The following is a 7,714-nucleotide window of genomic DNA, read 5'->3' on the forward strand; positions in this document are numbered from 1 at the left end:
CAAAGGCTGCTGGCAGTTACCTGGTGGAGAGGATGGGGTCACTCACTGACGCTCTGCTCACAACAAGATTGTTTGTAAGGTGGGAACTTGAGACCTTTCTTGGGAGAACAATTCATGCACATGTTTGCATTAGGGCTGGGGGAAGCTGGCTCAGAAAGAAGCCTGCGTCCATCCCCAAGAGAAGGCCAAGGCAGGTATAAAGGTGGTGAGTGCCTGGTCAGTCTCTGTCAGGGATGCGGTGGTGGACCACTAGGAACTTGGCAGCTTGCACTGGATGTGTGTCCCGGGAGAGGTGAGGATTCACACCGGAGCACTCAGGTGGAGATCCGCTGTCTGCTCAACGGACCTGAAGCGTTACTGCCTCGTAAACTGTTTGTAGGTTACCCTTTCTCTTCCTTGTGCAGTTTATATCTTCCTGTACCACGCACCGAGTGTGGGTACTGTGCTTTTCATGCACTGGTAGTTAATCTGGGCCCTAGCAAGGGCTGGACCACCGTACTTTAGCTCAGAGGCCCTGCTTCGGAAAGGCTGAAGGAATTCTGTAGCTGGGCAGACTCAGCTGTCTATGAGTTTTTAATTTTTAATATAGCAGGAGTAGTTTTGAACCATGGTAAGAGAAGGGGGTTATTTTAAAGACACAAAGGAATGTGTTACATTCTTCTGTTCCTCAGGTTTGACTGCTCTGCAAGTTTCTTGTTTTACCAAAGCTCAATTCAGTGAACTATTTATTTGCATTTTTAAAGAAAGAGCATGATTCTTAATTTACTTTGGCCTCAGCAATGAATTTTTATACTGTGAAATCCAGCAAGCTCCCTTCCAATGTTACATATACTTTACAACAGAAACTTCTACCCCAAAGTACCAGGCTGAATTAAATGGTTGAAAGGGCTTTATAAAAGTGTGCCCTCACTGATTTATGGCCACTCTTATCAGTAGTCACCCGATGATGCTCATAACTAGAGCAATGCCACAGCTTGATGCTAGAGACCATATAAGCGAGTAGAGCTGTGCAGAGGTTTTCTTCAGCGCAACAGAGGCAAGAATTCCTTGTGAGAGGTTCCTGGGGTAGCTTTCAGCAGTGGTTCAAAGGAAAGAAAGGGATGAGGAAAGAGTCCCGCTATAAAGTTCTATCAAAACATGCACTGAGAATCTGTTGCAGTGGGTTTTCACCACGGGAATAAGCATTGCAGCAAAATCCCAACAGTCGGCAGCTGTTCAGTCTAATCCATTGTCAGCAAATATTTCAAATTTACTCAGTCCTGGACATCAGAATTGCAACCAAACCATCAGGACCTCCAAGAAAAAGTGAAGAAATTTTACAAAACAAGGTTTTACTTTTCCCACTGCTTTTGGCCTTGTATGCTAGTACAAGAAGGGGGAAGTGCTTCCTCTAGTGGCTGTTAGTTCCTCGCCAGGCCGGAAGCACGAAATACAGAAGTATTTCTAAATCGACATCAATACTTATTGATCTCTTCAGTTTCCATCACTTAGCAATTTGCTGTGCTGGCGACAGAGGAGTGACTTGCATTTGTGTTACTCAGTGTTTCAAATTGATATCGATGCAGAAAAGACTTTGTCCAAGCGCACCCTTCAAATGTTCAAAGCCTGATGCTGTTGAAGGTGATGGCTAATGATCACCCTCACCAACAGTAAGCATTTTCTTGCAGTGCTTTTTTTCTTGTTGTCACAGAATACACAGACACATGCCCTCCTGCTGAACCTTCAGGTTTGCAGAGAAAAGACCACCCACGGATGTTTTCAGCAGCAGTTGGCCGTAATTGTCACAGGTTCTGTCCACCAACACCCTATCAGTGAGCTGAGGCTTGGAAACAGCAGAAATTTTTTATTCTTGTATTCATCAGTTTTTACCTCTCTGTCCAGTACTGGATGCTGCAGTGAGGAAGCACAAAGCTCCAGTTGGGCACCCAAGAGTTTACAGAGACACAGCTGGTGAATGGGAGCTGTGGCCTTGTCGTCCTGCTTGAAGCTTTTGGGCCCTAAAAGGGGACCTGTCCTGCAGTTTGGGTGACAGTTGAGAGTTTCGCTTTGTGCTAGGGCCCCGGGGAAGTGCTGTATCACGGCACCAAACCCTTGCGCTCCTCCCCATGAGCATGCTTCTGGTGGAGGGCAGCGCCATGGGGGCAAGGCTGCGTTCAGTAGCCAGAAACACAGACCCAAGCCTTGGCAAGTTCCAAGTGTCCTGATTTGGGGTCCAGCCCATTGTCATTTAAGAACACGTACCATTACATCAGCTGTTCAGAAAGACCTGCTTCAGTCGGGACGACCTCTGGTGCTCCATGAGACAGCAGTCCCCTCCATGCTCCGCAGGACATCCTCTCTCGTGGCCATTCGCTGGCGGTCGGTGTTGTTCCAGGCTCCTGAAGAAGGTAGGCCTTGCAGGCACAAGTAGTCCATGGGAGCAGGGAAAAAAGTGGCACGGAACAGATTAGTGTGAGTCAAACTAATCCCCAGCCACCTCCCGAGTGGAAAACCCACTCGGCCTTTGGCAGCCGAGAATTGTTTCTCCCAGTCCCCCTTATATGGGACATTTTAAAATAAACCAGCAGCGCTCCATTTCTTGGAAGGAAAGGAAACATTTCAAAGTGTGTCCTTGCAAACTGATTTACTGCCATCAGGCTCTGCATATTTTAAAAAATGTTTGAGTTTGGTTGGAGCCATGTTTTAGCAGTAGGGGAGAGGGAAGCAATTAGTGAAACAACACGGGAAGATGAACTTGTGTAAAACAGTTCAGATAAATATTTACACCCAAGTTTCTTAGCTCTGAGTTCACATTAAAAGCCCCCTCTGTCCCTCTGAAGGGACTCGCATCCACAAATAAAATACTGGGCCGTGGGCACCCGATGTTATTTTACACTTCCTCCTCTGATTAGTTAGGCTAATTACGGCTCTCAAGGAATTTAAAGGGTTAAAGTGGTGACAGGAGTGTTCAAGATTCTCCCTAGCATTTGCAAGGAAATGTTAATGCTTTACCATATGCCTGTGCTGGCAAAATTCACCCCGAAGAGCTCATAAAACAGCTTGCACTTTTTTTCCTTTCTTCTGGGCACTGAATTTTCACCCTGTGCAAAGTGAAGTAGTGTGGACTATTAAAATATAAATGGACAGACACACATGTCCTTGCCTAAAGTGAAGCAATATGGAAAAACGAGGCTGGATGGATTGGAACAGGCTTGCATTAGCCAGAAAACAGAGTGGACTGCCAGAGTCTCAGGGTAGCAGGAGGCATAGGGCAGTTAGTGCAGCATTAATTGGGCTGCATGAGCAGTTAATACTGCTCGTTATTAGGTGGAGCGAGTCATCTGTGTTGTGGAAAAGTTTCTTGTAGCCCCAGTGGTAGCAAAGGGACCTGTTTCATTGGACAGGTAGATGATGGCACATGTTTAAGTATCAGGAATTCCTGACAAGATTACATGAGATTTGATCTGCTCTGATTCTGTCTGCTCACAGATGTTGATCTGTGCTTTTGGATAAGCTCCCAGGCCAAGAACTGTGTCTGTCTTGTTTCTGCAATTAAAATGTCACAGTAATGACTCTGAGGGAATACACCTTATGATTTAAGGAGAAAGGGCTCCTAGCTTAGGCCTTGCTCAAAAGGAAGACTTAGCTTCCAAACCTAGCTCTGCCACTACTTTTCTCATTGCTGTGGGCATGTTACTTAAATCTTCATTCTGAGCCTCAGTTTCTCCATTTTCCAAGCAGTCACTTCAAAGCTGGAGTAGAGATGTATGGGGTAAGAGTAAGGAAGGGCTTGCCTGAATAAATACTGTAATGTGTTTTAGAGCCCATCAGCTGGAAAATGTCGCGGCAAAGCACAATAGTTACATAAATTGAAAAGCGGAAAGTCACTTTGTGAAGGCCACCACTGTCTCAGAAACAGGCTGAGTCCATCCTCTGGCCGCACTGGCAGCTAATCCTTTCCCCACAGAGCTCCTTAGCTGGCCGCCTGCTCCTGGGCACGTACTGCAGCGGGCATTCCTCTAGACACAGGGTTGCTTCTCTTCCCTTATCCACCTGTCCTGAAACGTCTCTAGAGCACCCACGAAGGTTTGTGTACCGCAGGGCTGCGCGCGTGGCAGCTGTTTGGGAGCTGGGAATGGGGTGGTGTGGCAGCACAATGTATGGAGCTGTGCCCAGAGCTGCCGAAAACCCCTGGGATGAGAAACCTGGTGGCACAGCTGGCAGATGAGCACTGTGAGCTGGATGCCATAGCCTGCTTCATCTTCTCCTGGCTGTTCTGCATAGCGGGAAAAGGCCCATCTGCTGTCTTGGGATGGAACATCTGACAGAGGTCTGAAGTTTGCCTACAGAGCCTGACTCAGCTCAGAGACAGAGAGCACGGAGCAGCTGCGGCTGTGGATAATGCTCCTAGAGTCACGTCTTATTTTTAGATGATGTCTATCTCTATCTAGCAAGGGACAACATTAATAAAACCAGTGCATAATTTTCCCCTCATCAAAAGAGAAGGGAGGGGACGGCTATCATCCTTGCCTCAGCAGAGAGTGTGTGGGGTGGAGACAGGCTGACTGATCCTCCTTGCTGTGTAGTCAGTCCTCATGAAGGATGTTTCCACTACAGAATGCAGGGTGGTATGGATGTACTAGGCTAGTTTTAAACGTGTTATCTAGCCCCATGTCTTGGCAAAGGCTCTGCAGAGCTTCATCTTACTATTTCTACACTGCTTCCTGTTCTCAGACTGGGTTTTCAATCTCTTTTTCAGTGATGGCATACCTAATGGCCAAAGCAGAGCTACCAGGAGCCTTCTTGTAGTGTATTTTTTTCCCTGGAAAATGCAGATGAATTAAAAACAAAGATTTTATCGAAACACACTGCTTTGGAAGAGCTTTCCCATAAAATGAAGGGAGGGCTCTGAAGGAGCTCTTGCTGCCACACAGGATCTTAAAGCTTCCTGCCAGGCAAATTTCCATTGGAAAATGTTTTACCCACCTAGCCCCATGGTCTGCAGCTTTGCAGCAGCCCTATCGTATGGATTAACCTAGAAATTCAAAGTCCTGTAGATCTGTCACATCTTACTGTGCACATGGTCCTGCATCCAGGCAGCCCTGACCGTGCAGGTGGCCAAGCCAACCAGCTCCTTGGCTGTGTCTACCTCCCACATTTGGTCTGGAAGCGTCAGGGTTTCTGGTCTGTGCCATCACAACCTACAGTCTTTCATGATGTAGTGGCGATGAGGCAGCTTCCCACTGCTGCTAGCAGAGTGCATGAGTCTTGTCAACTTGCAGCAGATGCTAAGGTCAAAGAAAGCACTTGGTGTTTTTGAAGGCATGCTGTATCAATGTTTCTGAAACAAATATTTCAATTTATGTTTTGCAGAAAAATTGCACTATTAAAAAATATTGTTTTCACTTCTGAATGTGAACTAAACCAAAGAGCAGCATTCCAGTGCCACAGACATTGCAAGCTTTGGCCAGCTATTGACAGAACGAAAATCTACCCTGTACTAAGCAGGTGATGCTATTTTTCAGCTCTATCCCACCTTAACTATCTGAAAACTAACATTCAAGCACAGAGGTCAGTGGAGGGAAACAAAGCCCGCTCATGCTGGCCAGCTGAGCCGATAGTGTAGGCCATACATGGGTTTGGAATGAGGGGCATTAGGCTCACAACCTCCCCAGTGCCAAGAAATACACAGCTAAAACTGGCAGCTCTGCGATGAGTAATGCACAAACACGGTCCAGAGTGTTGCAAGTGTTCAAGCACTTTCAGGGTATGTTGGGTAAATGAGTATCTGTTTCCATGGCATCAAAACAGCACAGAGATTACGCCGTGTCCCTTGGGCGGCTCTCTGATTCCCGTGCCCGGTTAACGTGAACAGAGCTGCCTTCCAGAAAAAGCACTGCCTGGCTGTACTGCGGAGGAGCACAGTGAAGGCCCCTCGTGTGAAAGCGATGCTCGTGGAGAAAGGCTGCACGATGCTGCCAGCATCCAGGCGAGCCCTGGCTGTGGACCACCGGCACTGCCAGCTCCGCTCAGCGCAGCCGTTGCGCAGGAGGGCGAGGGGGCTGTGGCCACTCCAGAGAGCTCCTGCGTATGACAGAGGCCTGATAATGTTTCTTCTGTGTAGTGAGGTGGGAGGGGTTTTTGCAACAAAACCATAAAACTGTATGCCCTAGAAACATGCTGAATTCAGAGAACGTTGTACGTGGTACTGGAAGAACAGTCAAGGTGTGAGGAGACTCTGTGCTTGTCCAGCAGCCTCTTAAGGAAGCATCATTTACATGGGCTAACCTGTGCAAACCAGAATTGTTTAACATGGGGTACACAGCTCGGTTCCCCTAAGCAGGGAAGGAGGACATGAGGAACTGTTTTTCTTTGCATGTCTATTGAAACCAAAGGCAGAAAAATTTACTATTATTCCTCTGTTAAATGTGCAAATCAAGTAGGTTAACTCTGAAATTATGCCAATTAGTTGTGTCCTGTTCCCTCAGTAAGATGCCACTCGTGTGGTCTTGTGGCCATCATCACAGTGATGTCCTGCCAAGGATACTTGACTGGTTAAGGTCAAAGAGACTTTGGCTGGGGGCTTGGAAGGCAGTTTTCTGGTTTGCCTAGAGTCTGTTTGGAATCAGGCAACTGGACCTCTGGGCAACTTATGATCTCAGCTTTTTATTTGGAGTATGGGGAATACTTTGTTTCCTGTAGTCACAACATTTCACTGGAAACCCAAAGCTCTGTCTTTGTGAGACTTCCATGGGTAGTCCAGTGCCGGCTGGAAGTGGTGCTAGTGAACAGATGCTCAGACTCCTCTGGAGAAGTGCAGTGAGTGGGCAAAGACAAGACTTCTTGGAAGACATTGCTGCCACCATTCAGATACAATCTGAAACTATTCCTAATAGTCAAGAGAAGAAACCCACCAGTAACTTGACTCTCTGGTATCTCCCCTGAAATTTATTCTGAGTAAAATGTCCTGCGCTACTCTCACGTCATGTATGTCATTGGTACTCCTCACCACATTGTGCCACAGAGACTAGTTTTGGGGTGGCCAAAATGATTGCTTTGCCTGCAGTAAGGTTATGTGCCATAGGGTTCTTCAGCACAGAAGATACTATCACGTGCAAGGTTTTATTACAATGCCGTTCAAGATGTTACTTCAATGCCCCTGGCGCAAAGATGCATCCGATCTCCCTGCGTGCCTGCTGTATTCATTCAAGTGACCTTGGCAGCTGACAGCCTGCTGGGGTTTTCCACCAGGCAACCACACCCATCCTTTCTTCCTACCCTAAAATATTACATGACTGATGCTTTGCTGTGCTATGTTTTGTAGGAACATTTTATCCTATTAAGGCACCTCTGACAGCCAGATGTTCCGTTTTAGTAGGGACTCTCTTTTTTTAAAACATATATTTTTGAGCTGATGTTATTTTTATTTAGTTCTCTCTGTGAAACTTCCAAAGGCAGATCTTTGCTTAGCAAGGTCGTATCAGGGAACGAGGGAGAAATCACTGTCTGCGTGCATACACATACACAATGAATCTACTTAGAGAGCACTGCTGATGTTGCAAGCTGAGTATTCGTACGTTAGGAAATTACTTTTTTGAATTGTGCTTGCAATCCCACTCCAACTTTGAGTTACATGATCATACACTCTTTTTCATGAGGTTGTCTGTGCTTTGGAGGGCTCTGGTGGGCCTGATGAGGCAGTGAATCAGGAGCCTGTGCTGTAGAAAGCTCTTAC

This window comes from Phaethon aethereus (assembly GCF_964289735.1).
Source record: "Phaethon aethereus genome assembly, chromosome: 10".
NCBI lineage: Eukaryota > Metazoa > Chordata > Aves > Phaethontiformes > Phaethontidae > Phaethon > Phaethon aethereus.